The following is a 14,242-nucleotide window of genomic DNA, read 5'->3' as shown; positions in this document are numbered from 1 at the left end:
CACACTCTATCCTCTGTGCCAAGGGAGTAGCCAAAAATCAGCATGTGTGGCATACACACACATATCCATAAATATTTCACCCTAAGTTTTCTATAAGAAATCTAATCCAGTGATACTGCCTTTTTTTTCCCCCTGGGTTATGACATGCAGTGAGCATTTGTGGACAAAGAGCTTGGGTGACAGGCTGGGAAGTGCACAAAATCCTCTTGGAGGAGTGCACAGAATCCTGGACACGGCAGACGAGTGTGGCAAGAACTGGGGGTGGAACTGGTAAACACCTGATTGAGCCTGCCAGGTGGAGAAGGCCTCCTGGATGAGGAGGAACTGGCACCAGAGGCTGGAAAGCAAGCAGGGTTGTTACTGTACGTGGGTACTCGGGCCCATGGTTCAGAAGGGAGGGCCCGAGGGCTGTATTCAGGGAACAGCGAGTCACCCTGTCTTTTTGGAGACGCAGCATGGGAGTGGAGGGGTTGGAAAATTAGAGGGCCCCTAGAGTCAGACCAGCCCCGCTGACGGGTGGTCCCTGGGCTGGCTGCAACCCACTGATAATATCTTGTTGGGCCCAGAGAGGTGTTTTATTTTATTTTCTGTTTTCCAATAGATTTAGTGGCTAACATTTAAACGTTGGTGGATTTTGCTTGGGAAAATTTCTAGTGTTGGCATCTCTTGAGTAGTTAAAAGATCTGGCATCATGGAGCCCACATTGCCACGAGCGGTAGCAACCCCTTTAGGTAAGATCACAGTTCACCACAGTCACCACCATTCCCTATTACCTACACCTGGCTGTGCCTTTCCTTGTTCTTTACCTTGTGTCCCTGGGGTGTCACAAGATGGGACCCCAACTATGGAGACAAAGGGCAGCTGTTAAGAGGTACTAAACAAGGAAGTGAGCAATGTGGTTGGATGTTTGTTTTGGGGAAATCACTGGAGCACTGGAGGTTTGGGGGTGATGGTGAGGAACTTAGGGCTATCAGACCAGTTAGTGGGCTATTGCAAAGGCCACTGTGAGAAAGGATGAAGCCTGCCCTGGGGCCATAGGAGTTGATTTTAAAACTAGCTCAAGTCTTTAGGGAATGCAAATTAAAACCACCTTGAGGTGCCACTACACACCTCTTAACACAGTTAAAAAAAAAAAAAAACTGACAATGCCAGCTGCTTGTTTGGTGGATGTGAAACAATTGCTGGGAATGCAAAATTGTATGGCCACTTTGGAAAACATTTTGGCAGTTTCTTGTAAAGTTAAGCATACATCCACCCTCCAATCTATCAATCCCATTCCTAGTTATTTATCCAAGAGAAATACAAGTGTGTCCATACCAAAGAGCTGTACATGAACGTTTAAAGCACCTTTATTCATAATAGTTAAAAAAGCTGGGAACAACCTCTATCTCCATTGGTTTACTCTGCCGAAGGCCTGCTGAAGCAAGGTACTAGAAATGGGTTGGCTTTTATTAGGAATAAAAGCTTACAGTTCCAAGGTCATGAAAAGCCCAACTCAAGGCACTGTAAGAGATGTTTTTTCACCAAAGTCAGCTGCCGTGTGGCAAAGGAAGATGACTGCCGAGCTCTGCCGAGGCGTCCACCTTTCTGCAGCTGTTGGCAAACCTGGCATTGTCTCTTACTGCGCCTTCTCTCTGGGCCTCAGCTCTTTGCGCCTCTCGGGGGCTTCTCTCCTCGCAGCTCAACTGTGGGCGAAACTGGAATCCTTTCATCATGGCAGGATCAAATATGGCGGCTCCCTTTATCTGTGTCTGTCTGTCTCTGTCTCCATTTAGAGCAGACTCAGCCAGAGGGTGGAGACCAAAGCTGGCTGGTGCCTCAGCGATCTTATCAACTAATCTAATCAAAGGACCTTCAACCAATTTTTTTTTCTTAAAGATTTATTTCCCCTTCCCTCCCATTGTCTGCTCTCTGTGTCCATTCACTGTGTGTTCTGCGTCCACTTGCATTGTTAGGGGCCAGGGGGAAACTGTGTCTCCTTTTTTTGTTGTTGTTGCATTATCTTGCTGCGTCAGCTCTCCGTATGTGCGGTGCCACTCCTGGGTAGGCTGTGCTTTTTCACACAGGGCAGCTTTCCTTGCAGTGTGCAGACCTTGCATGTGGGGCATCCCTATGTGGGGGTGCCCCATGTGGCACGGCACTCCCTGCATGCAGCAAGACTGCATGTGGGCCAGCTCACCACCTGGGCCAGGAGGCCCTGGGTATTGAACCCTGGACCCTCCATGTGGTAGGTGGACGCTCTATCAGTTGAGCCACGTCCACTTCCCTCTCAACTGAATTTAATGCAATCAAAAGATATCACACCCACAGGAATAGATTAGTTTAAAAACATATTCCTTCTCTTTTCGGGATTCACCAAATTCAAACAGCCACATCCATCATCCAGTGAATGGCTAAACTGGTATAGCCAAGCAGTGGACTACTACTTGCCAATGAAAAGGAACAATCACTTGCCAAGTGCACGACATGGATGACTCTCAAAAGTCTTATGCCAGGGAAGCGGACTTGGCCCAATGGATGGGGCCTACCACATGGGAGGTCCGCGGTTCAAACCCCGGGCCTCCTTGACCCATGTGGAGCTGGCTCCTGCACAGTGCTGATGTGCACAGGGAGTGCTGTGCCACGTAGGGGTGTCCCCTGTGTAGGGGAGCCCCATGCACAAGGAGTGCATCCTGTAAGGAGAGCCACCCAGCGCAAAAGAAGGTGCAGCCTGCCCAGGAATGGTGCCGCACACACAGAGAGCTGACACAACAAGATGACACAACCAAAAGAGACACAGATTCCTGGTGCTGCTGATAAGGATAGAAGCGGTCACAGAAGAACACACAGTGAATGGACACAGAGAACAGACAACTGGGGGGAGGGGGCTAGAGAAGAGAAATAAATAAAAAATCTTAAAAAAAAAAAAAGTATTATGCCAAGGGAAGGAAACAAATCACAAAAGATGATCTTCTTTGTGCTTCCATTTATATGATATTCTGGAGAAAGTGAAGTCAGATCCATGGTTGCCAGAGGTCAAGAGTGAGAGGAGGGGATTCACTGCTAAGGGAAAAGAGAACTTTCTGGTATGGTGGATATAGTCTATATTTTTATTATGGTGGTGTTTATGTGACTATATATTTGTCGAAACTCATGGAACTATGTGCCTGAAAAGATTTTTTTCTTTTTTCTTTTTAAATTAGGGCACCTTAATTTTTAAAGTGGTTTTAAGTTTACAGAAAATTGAGCAGATAGTACAGGGAGTTCCCATATACTCCCTCCCCTAGCTCTACTCCTCTCCCACAGTTTCTCCAGTTATCAACATCTTGCATCAGTGTGGAGTATTTGTTATGATGAAGCAATATTGATATATTACTATTAATATATTGGGGTTCACTCTCGGTGTTATAACGCAAATGTGAGTCCACCATTATGGCATCATACAGAACAGTTTCACTGCCCTAAAAATGTCCTGTGCTTCACCTGCTTGTTCCTTACCCCTTTCTAGTCTGAATCTGGCTATCTACCTGCCTCCCCCTTCTCCCCATCACCTTCAGCTCTGCAGCCCCTGGCTGTGTCCTCTGCGATGAAGGCCACAGTCCATTCCTCCTGAGAAGTTCAGCCTCCCTTCTCTGGCCTCCCCACTGCCATTCCCTTCCCCAGTCTTGACCTGCAGCCACTCCTCGATGCAACAGGGGACAGACACTGCTCACCTTCTGCCCCTCATTTGTCTTCTCCACCAAGAAGAGGGCTTGGTGTTATGGGAGATGGAAGAGAGCACAGGGGCCTTGATTTCCTGGGCTAGGGTGGGAGGCAGTGGGTGCCCGGGGGCTTGCCACAGTGCTGACAGGTTCCCACGGCTGCCATCTCATTCACTGGGGCTGGCCTGGGCTCCAGTCTCACTCCCTGCTTCTCAGCTATGCTCTTCTAGACAAGGGGTTCCCTTCTCTGAGCCTCAGTTTTTTAGGAAGCAGGCATGGAAGAAGACTCCACCCTGATGGGGATGCCATGAGGACTCAAGGGGAGAAGGTATGTAAGGCGCCAGGTGCGGACTGCATGCAGGAAGGTGAGTCTCCCTGTGCTGGCTTTCTGTATCCCACCTTCGCATTGCCTGTTCCCCCAACTCCACCTCCCTCCTTCTCCCCAAACCCTTACTAGGACTAGAGATGTGCCATGGTGTATGTGATGGTTTGAAGCTGTATGGACCCCAGAAAAGTATCTTATTAAAGTTAATCCATTCCTGTAGGTTTGGACCTATTGTAAGTAGGATCTTATGGTGAGTAGGATCTTAAGATGTGACCCACCTGACTCAGGGTGGGTTGTAATCCTCTTACTCGAGTCCTTTATAAAGAATGAAATTCAGACAGAGAGAAACTCAACAGCAAGAAGCTGGAAGCAACAAAACTCAGAAGAGAAAGGAGAGACCAGCAGATGCTGCCATGTGCCTTGCCATGTGATAGAAGAGTCCAGGATCGCCTGTAGGCAGTCTTCAGGAAGAAGGTATAGTCTTGTTGATGCCTTGATTTGGTCATTTTCATGGCCCAGAACTGTAAGCTTGTAAGCTAATAAATCCCCATTGTAAAAGCCAACTCATTTCTGGTATATTGCTTTCTGCAGCCTAGCAAACTAGAGCAGGTTGTCAGGTAAGTTTCACTGGTGTATTATAGAGAGCCTATTTGCACTTAAACTGGGGATGATATTTATTGGGAGGTTCCTGGGATCACATCACACCAGGAGGAGGGCAGGGGTGGACCTGGCTTAAGGAATTCCGGGATCCAGAGCAGGGACTGTGGCCTCGGACTGGCAAACTCTCCATGACATCCCTTCTTCTCTGCTTGTGTCAGCCTTCTTTTCTCTCACATTGGATTGCCTTCCTCCCCATGTCATGGTCTTCCACCACCCAAAGGGACTGGCCTCTTTCCCAAATCCAGTTGCAAACCCTCTTGAAAGCCCCATTGGATAGGGCTTCCATTTTCATGCTGGACAGCTGAGCTGGGAAGCAGTCAGGGTCATATGAGGATACGGCAGGAGAAAAAGGAGAAGCACTTAGGAAAGGTGGGGATGTTGGGCAGTCAGAATCATGGATAACCATTTCCTCAACGCAATCAGTGCTGCCGTGGGTGTGGCTGTGTTAGCCAACCGAGTATCAGCACCAGTACTTTGGCAGGACTTTGAAGAACCCCCCAATTCTCAGTCCTTGTGGTTATGGAATTACTGGCCACCCGCATTCTAACTCCAGGGATGGGTCCATGGCCCAGTTCTAAGACCGTCAGTGTACCCCATTTCCTCAGTGATTGATCCAGGTATTACCAGATTTTATTTAGGTTTCTGACTATTCTGCAGAAATGAATTTCAAGAGCACATTGGGTGAGTTAGGCCAGTAATTTATTCAGGTAGAGAAAAACGAGAAATGGGAGAAAATAACAGACCATGGGTCCCAGGTGAAGAGGAAGGGGTTAGAAAGTGATAAAGAGGGCTGATTTGCAGGCTACAATTCTCCATTATAGGTTATAAATGCCCAAGTTTTACTTGTGGGGCCACAGGGCAGAGGAAAAACGGTGAGAGCAGTGTGCAGAGGGCAAGAACGGTCTAGAGGTGAGAGAGTGCACGAGAGCAAGAGTGAGTGAGAGCAAGAGCGCATTCAGACCTCCCCGTTTGCTTTTTGAACTGTTAATGATTCCACCCCTTTGCTAATGGCATGGGAGGGGTTCCAGCTGTTTGCTGTTTTGATTGATTACCCCACCCATCAATCGCCCAGGAGGGCCCAGTGATAAAGTCCTTGGGGAATATCCAGGGGCTTCTCCTGGCTTCCAGAGGAAGTCTTCTTCTGAGTGGCAGAATCTTGGGGAGGGTCTTCTAGTAGCCATCTTGGGGCTATTGATGTTCACATGGACTCTCTGCCAGGTTCCAGATCATCTATTGTTTCCCTGTTGGCTTCACAGGGATGGGCGTGTGAACAGTTTCAACCAATAAAGAGCATGCCCATCAAAGGACCTGGTAAAGGAAGTGGAAAAAATCATCTGTGAATAGGAGAAAATAGCTACGATCCCCCAGACCTTGAAATCTAATGGAGTTTGCCCTGTTGGGTTTTGGACTAGTTTGGGACCTGTGACCCCTGCTTTCCTTCCAATTTCTCCCTTCTAGAATGGGAATGTTTATCCTATGCCTGTCCCTGCATTGCATAATGGAGACAGATAACTTTTCTTCTAGATTTCACAAGTCCACAGACAAAAAGGAATTGTGCCCCAGGATGGACCTTGCCCATGACCCATTTTGATGAGTCTTTGTAATACACTTAGTGTTGTTACTGAAATGACGTCAGACTTTTGGAATGTTGTGATGGGATGAATATATTTTGCATGTGGGAAGAGCATATACTATGGGGGGTTGTCCAGAGTATGGCAAGGAGCTGTGTAAAGCAGCAGCTTCCCACCAAACTGAGAGGGGGTAGGTCAGACCAAAAAAAAAGGAAACTCAGACAAGTCCAGCTTGGCGAGTTACAAGCATTTATTTAGGGGCGCTAACATGGGGTCCTCATTCACAGCGGCGGGAGCAGAGACAGCATTTTCCAAGCTCGACCATCTGTCTTATTGCTAGAGGGGTCTTTTATGGGGCATATCTACATGCAGCTGAGGGGGAGTTGCCTTCTAAAGAATGAACCAAAGGTACATGGCTTGACAATAATTATCAAAGGATGCGGGGGATGCACGTGATATGTTCCTAAAGGAACAGATATTTTTAGCAAGGCAGAAGTTATACATAGATGGAAAGGTTTATTGATATAGGGGTGATCAGGCAGTTTGGGGAAAACAGGTACCATAGCAGGGTCCCGGAAAAACAGTTTAAATATTCTAGTGCAAGATCTGTGGATTAGTTGTGGGTTACAGAGCCTTACTGTTTTAGCTACTTAGTAATGCTGCTACTATCTGGAGTGGGGAAAAGAGCTGGAAGGGCTGGGGGAGAAAAATGCAAAGTCATATATGCCACAGGGATCTAGAGGACAGATTGGGATAGATTGAATTGTGTCCCCCAGTCGGACTTGTTCTTGGTCTTGGTCCAAATTCCGTTGTAGATAAGATGTCTTCAAGATGTTACTTCAGTTAAGGTGTGGCCCAGCTGATTCAGTTGGCTTTAATTCAGGTTACTGGAGTCCTTTATAAGAAGAATGAAATTCGGAAAGGGAGAGATGCATGGAGCAGCCAGAAGCAGCTGTCAGAAGCCAGAAATCCATGGAACCTGGAGAGAAGATGCCACCATGTGCATTGCCATATAACAGAAAAGTCAAGGAACCTCAAAGTTGGCCAGAGGATACCAACGCCAGGAGGAAGCCATTCTAGCCTCTGAAATTGTGAGCCAATAATTTCCTGTTGTTAAGCCAACCCGTTATATGGTATTTGTTTTAGCAGACAGGACACTAAACAGCACGTAAGGACACAGACTATATGATTTCACTTAAATGGAATATCTAGAAATAGCAAATTCATGGATCCAGAAAGTAGATTAGAGATTACCAGGGGATGGGAGAAGGGAGGAGCAGGGAATTGCTGCTTGGGTGGTTCGAGAGTGTTTGTAAATGGCCTGGAATTGCCCAAGGCAAAGAGCTGCCACTGGGGTGAGCGCCATTCACCACTTGCTATTCTCCAGGGCCGTATTTGACAGGGACATGGGGTTGGAGTGGGGGTGGGGACTTTTCCTGTTGGTGAGGCTTCAGAGGTGTGGGGGGTTGCTGATGTAATCTTGAGCCTTTTCCTTCTTTTTTTTTTTCTTAGAAGGTATCAGGAATTGAACCCAGGACCTCGTACATGGGAAGCAGGTGCTCACCTGTTCCCTTGAGCCTTTTTTTTCAAGGCTGCCGTTTCTGCAAGGCCTTTGGAGCTTGGCAGAATTTTGGATCACTTTATTTGCTCATCCCCATGGCCTAGAACCCAAAGAAAGAAATACCATTGAGTCCTGGTCCTCAACTTGTATGAAGGGGGAGAGGGGAAGCCAGGGGAGGGGGTGTAGGAGGAGAATTGTCTCTGAACAGCAGGACTGGATCTCTTTATCCCCTAGCCCTTAGCTTAATGGTTCCAGCTTGGTCTCTGTCTTGATTACTGCCAGGCCATAGATTACTACCATGGCCCAGTTAATCTGTTCCTTACTGCTGGGTTGCATCCTTATATTGGGGATCCTGCAGCAGGTACTAGGGCTGGGTGGAGCTTGGGTTTCTCCCTGGTCTTTATCACATGGACCTCCTATTTCTAGCCTCCTCACTTTTGCTTGCACTATTAAAAAATTTGTTTTAAAGATACTTAGGTAAATGTTACATTAAAATATAGGGGATTCCCATATACCCCACTCCCTACCCCTCCACATTTTCCCACATTAACAACATTCTTCATTAGTGTGATATTTTTGTTACATTTGATGAACACATTTTGGAGCATTGCCACTAAATGTGAATTATAGTTTACATTGTAGTTTATACTCTCTCTTGCACATTTTTGTAAGTTATTACAAGATATATAATGGCCTGTGTCTGCCATTGCAGTGTCATTCAGGACAATTCCCAAGTCCCGAAAATGCCCCCAAATTACACCTATTTTTCCCTCTACCTTCCCTCAGAACTTCCAGTGGCCACTACCTCTACATCAATGATAACAGTTCTTCCATTGCTAGAATCACAAGACATCTATAGTAGAATAACAGTAAATCTATTCTAGTCCATTGTTCATTCCCCAATCCTGAGAATTCTGGGATGGTGATGCCCACTCCACCTCTAATTGAGAGGGGCTTCGATCCTATGGTGCAGATGGATGGGACTTTCTTGCTTGTATACTCTCTCTCTTCTTTGAGATAGTCTTTGTCCATCATCATCTCCTTGTTAGTTGTCCTGGGTGCTTGCACCAGTTTTAGCTTAGGGCAGAAAAATTGGCTTTTCCAACTCCATGAAGCTGCAGATTAACTAGATCTTAGCTGTCTTGGATTTTTGGGCATAGGGAAGGGCCTTTCTGGGCAAAGCTGGAGTTCTTTCTTTTCAGCTTTCAGTCTTGGCTGCTGGCAGAAACTTGCTCTGCTCATACTACCTTACCAGAAGCATAGAGAAAGAGGCAGTTCTCACCACCAAAGACCAGACATTTTTATACTGAGTTGCTGGAAGCTTTGGCCTGGGTAGGCATGTGGCCTGGGTCTTGGAAACTTCAGGCATGTGCTTTACTATAGGAACTGCCAACTTCCCAGTGGATCAGGGACTACTGCTTATAATAGTCTCTTTCCAGGTTTCATTTTCTATATTGGTGTCAGGGTCAGAAATCCAACCCAAAATGACTTTAGCTGAAAGGGATTTTAATGGCTCATGCACTGGAAAGTCCAGGTTGCATTGGGCTTTAACTGCTGGATCCAAGGGCTCAGACAATGAAATCAGCCTCTCTCACCATCTCTTGGTGCTGCTTTCTTCAGTGCTGGTGTCAAATTTTGTCAGGATTGATCACTAAATTGGGGGTCTATCTGGCTGCCAGCATCTTGGGCTGTTCTCTTTGGTCATGCCAAGGCCACCTGTCTACCCTGGAGCCAAGAGCTGAGATTGGCCTCAGCCAAACCAACAGAACAAGACTGAACCTCAGTGGAAAACTGGGTGTTCTTACCAAGGTGACAGAACTAGCAGTAGCCACTTAGAGCCCAGAGGTTAGGAAATACCAGGTGTATCCAAGGAAGTGCTGGCAGTTCAGGGTCTCATTCTGGGTTTCTGCAGAAACAGATCCTGCAACAAGGATTTTGGAACAGAGTCTACTTTGGAAGTGATCCCAGGAAGTACGGTAAGTGAGGCAGAAGAGGGAGGTATAGTGGGCTGAATCGTGCCTCCTCCCAAAGATGCCCACATCCTAGTCCTCAAGACCTGGGAATGTATTACCTAACATGGAAAACGGGACTTGGATGATGTGATTAAGTTAAGGATCTTGAGATGGGGAGATTGTCCTGTGTTTCAAGGTAGCCAGCTAGAGACCACCCTGAGGGAGGTCCTGGGAAACTACCCACATTGTGGCCCAGAAAGGCAAAAGATAGGAAACTTGAAAAAGTAGTTAAAGGACATGAAGGGTAATATGAGAAATTCTAATATATATTTTAGGAATTCTAAGAGGAGAGTCTGGAGAGAATAATGGAAAGACAGTACTTGAATAAGCAAGGCGTAGGAACTCAGGTACTGTGAAATCCGAATCAGAGTGCACACACGCACACAAAAGAAAGAAAAGAAAAAGGAAAAAAAAGAGCTCTTAGAAATTAACAAGTTGGTAAAAATGAAAATTTTAGTAGTAGGTTGAGAGACAAAGCTGAAGAAATGTCCTAAACTAGGCAAAATAGTTTCACATCTTTCAGGTGAAACTTAATCAGCAGAGCAAAAAGACAGTGAGATCAATAACAGAAAATATAAGAAATTAGAGGCCAGTCTAGCAGCTTTAACTTCTGAATAGTAAGCATTCCAGAGAGACTAGAGAAACAGAGGAAGAAATCCACAATGAAGTAATTCAAGAAAATCTCCCAGGACTGAAATACATGACTTACCATACTGAAAGGGACAATAGAGTGCCCAGCATGCTGGATGAAAAGAGATCCAAGATACTTCATTGTGATATTTAGCATACAGGGAACAGAGAGAGAGAGAGGGAGAGGGGGAGGGAGAGGGAGAGGGAGGTACATCTCCTAGAAAGGTATTTCACAGTGACTTAGGACTTCTACACAGCAATACTGGGAGCAAGATAGTGGAGCTTTCCCTTTAAAATTCGAAAGAAAAAATGTTTTTCTAACCTAGAATTCTATTATTTGGCTATCCCTTAATCAAGTGTGAGGAATATTTCCAGACATGCACATTCTCAACCCCACCCCCACCCCCCACCAAGCACATTTTTCTCAAGAAGGATGTGCTCCACCAAAACAAAAGAATAAACCAGAAGGAAGATGCGAGATACTGGAAAGAGGAAACCCAGCACACAGGAAAAGTGAGGAAAGAGTCCCTCAGAGGATGGTGAGGAGTTGGCACCAGGCTGACAGCTCTGCACCCACTGTAGAGGGTAAATGAGCCAAATTGCGTTAGTGTGACTCAAGAGACAGGCTGTCCACACCAAGATCCCCACTTTCATAGGTCCTTCTTTTTAAGCCAAGGGCAGGATGCCCAGGAGAGTTAGGCCCAGGTTTTCATCAGGACTTGGCTTGTCTTGACCATGTGCTGATGAGGTCTCCCTGGCGTGTTCTGCTGAGGACACACCTGTCACTCACAGAAGTTTCCAGCTTTCCCAATGACAGCTGAAGGCAGGCCCTGATGAGCCTGGAAGCTGAAAATACGGAGTGGCCCTGTTTTCAGTTTGCTAGGCTGCCAAAATGCAATACACCAGAAATGGGTTGGCTTTTACAATGGGGACTTATTTTCTTATAAGCATACAGTTTTGAGGCTGAGAAAAAGATATCCACATCAAGGCTTCATCAGGCGATGCTTTCTCCATGAAGCCTGGCCTCTGGTGGCCCTGGGCTCCTCTGCCATATGGTGAGGCACATGGCGGCATCTGCTGGTCTTGCCCTTCTCTTCTGGATTTTGTTGCTTTCAGCTTCTGGCTTCTAGGGCTTTCTCTCTCAGCTTCTGTGGCTTTCTCTTTTTGTCTTCACCTGAATTTCATTCTCTTATAAAGGAATCCGGCAAGAGGATTAAGGCCCACTGTGTTAGTTTACCAAAGGGCTACCAATGCTAAGTATTAGAAATGGGTTAGCTTTTATAAAGGACTTTTATTTGGGGTAAAAGCTTACCACTCTGAGGCTCTGTAAAGCCCAAATCGAGGCACCATAAGAGGTGCTTTCTCACCAAAGTCCGCTACTATTAATTCTCTTGTCCAGACACTTGGCAAAGCAGGATAGCTGGCGATCTCTGCTGAGGTCTCGGCCTCCCCCTCCAGGATCTCTGTCTCTCTCAGAGCCCAGCTCCTGGAGCACAGCTGTGAGAACCAGGCATAGGGCTTGTCTCTTTCCAGACCTCCTCTACCAGTCTAAGCCGCTCCACTTTCCTCCTGAGTTCTGCTGTCTGCTCTCAGGCATGTGGCAGGGCTCATCTCTTCTTGATTTGCTCCAAGAGCCCAGGCTCTTAAGGGCTTCGTGCTTAAGCAATCCTCCGATCTTTTCTCACATAGCAGGATAAAAAATGGCAGCTTCCTGTGACTGTCTGTGTCTCTGTTTTTATCAGACCCAGCAAAAGGGCGTAGGCGCAACCTGAGTCAGGACTCACTGACATAGTCTAATCAAAAGGGTCTCACACCCACAGGCATGGATTAGTTCAAGAACATAATTTTTCTCTCTTTGGGATTCATAAAATAATCTCAAACTGCTGCACCCACCATGGGTCACACCTCACTGAAGTAATCTAATCAATAGTCCCACCTATACTAGGTCCACAGCCATGGGAGTGGACTAAGTCCTAAGAGCATGATCTCCTGGGGTCCACCCAGCTTAAACTGTCCCAGGCCCACTCCCTTGGACCATACAATACAGCATGTCCAGACCCTCAGCCTCAGGCTGGCAGGGTGCCAAACCGTGCTGAGCCCCGTATTTGCCAAGACTCACCCTTGACCCCGCTGATGACCTTCCCAGAAGGGGCCTTGTCAATTCTCTGGGAAGTGGAAGACAGACTACAATCTGGAGATTCTTCAGCTCCTGTTACTGGAGCCTCCACCCAGTGGAGGTGGTGTTGCCCTCTCCTTACACAGCTAGTGGGTGCTGGCCCCAGAACTAGGCAGTATGTTGTTTAGATAAACGTACTATCTAGATAGATAACACAAGGGTGGTGGAACCATAAAGAAAAGCATGGAAACGATGGACACAAAAAGCTGGGTTGGCTTTCGTCACCTCTTGAGTGTAGGGATACAACACACTTTTTCTCATTCTTGTCAAAATAAAAATGTTCTGGCTAGTCTCCTAATGTCCAAAGTTTTATTGGTGCTAATTTGGTCAGAAAGACAGAAACCAGTCTAGGTGTTCCAAGCAGGACTGATACCCTTGTACATTTGCTTGAAGGGCTGGAGAAGTGGAACTCAGGGAAAGCTGCCACAGCTCTTGGGTTCCTGCCAGTTTTCCAGAGTTGGGATTCTGGAGGAGCTGTGGGAAATCTCTGCTGGTGGCCACCATTGCCTGGAGTACTGTGGTGGCAGGGTTTTGGGGAGCAAATCTCATTTCTGCTTAAGCCATGCTTCCCTCTACCTCTGCAGGAGGAGCATTAAATAATATAATTTCTGCCTCTTGACTCTCTTTCAAAATCTTCTTTGAGTGTTTCTTACTTGTGAAATTTAATCTGAAAGTGTAGTTCCCAGGTTTCCAAGCCCTGATGATACAGAGGAGAAGGGAGGAGAGGATGGGAAAGTTGCTGAGTAGCCCAGCCATCCAGCACAAAGGTTTCATGAGCTATTAGAACTACACAAACCAATCAGTTGTCATGAAGACATCAGTTGAGCTGACTGTCTGTGATAGCACTTACATAAGGAGACTAAATTCCCACTGCACAAACCTTCAGAGCTTTGTCCGGGGTGTTCACCTTTCCAGTCTGGAATAAAATCAGGGACTATATGTGACAGTTTAAAGATGAATTCCCAAAAGAAAAAGTTTATGTTTTGAGCTAATCCTTTCCCATGGGTGTGGGGTCCTTTTGATTGGACTGTCAGTAAGGCGTGGCGCAGGCTGAGTCTCTGCGGTCTTGCTGGGTTTTATGTAAACAGAGACACAGGAAGAGATACACAGGAAAGAAAAAGTGAGAGAAAGAAAATGTAGAGAGGACCCCAGGTTTGTCTGCAGCTGCAGAAAGGCAGAGAAGCCCCAAGAAGCTGAGAGGTCCTGGAGTCTGGAAGCAGTAGAGCCTAGAGACGTGGAAAGCAGCCCACAGAGCGGCTCAAGGCTGAGGAGCTGAGCCCTGCCATATGCCTGACAGCCATGTGGCAAGATGCCAGGTTCACCAGCAGGTGACGTTGGTAAGAAATAATCTCTGATGGTGCCTTGATTTGGACACTTCACAGCATCAGAACTGTAAGCTTTTACCCTAAGTAAAACCCCCATTATAAAAACCACCCCATTTCTGCTATTTTGCATTGGCAGCCCTTTGGCAAACTAAGAGACTATAACAGGTTTTTATTTTTTTAATTATAAATTTGAGACTTTCACCCCTCTATACTTGCAAAAGGCTTTGGGAAACCATCTCAAGCAGACTCCCTCCAATAGACCCTCGGCTGGGCGTCCTGAATCACCTGCATTTTACTGTATC

Source organism: Dasypus novemcinctus, chromosome 2, assembly GCF_030445035.2.
Source record: "Dasypus novemcinctus isolate mDasNov1 chromosome 2, mDasNov1.1.hap2, whole genome shotgun sequence".
Classification (NCBI taxonomy): domain Eukaryota; kingdom Metazoa; phylum Chordata; class Mammalia; order Cingulata; family Dasypodidae; genus Dasypus; species Dasypus novemcinctus.
This window is presented reverse-complemented; position numbering follows the sequence as displayed.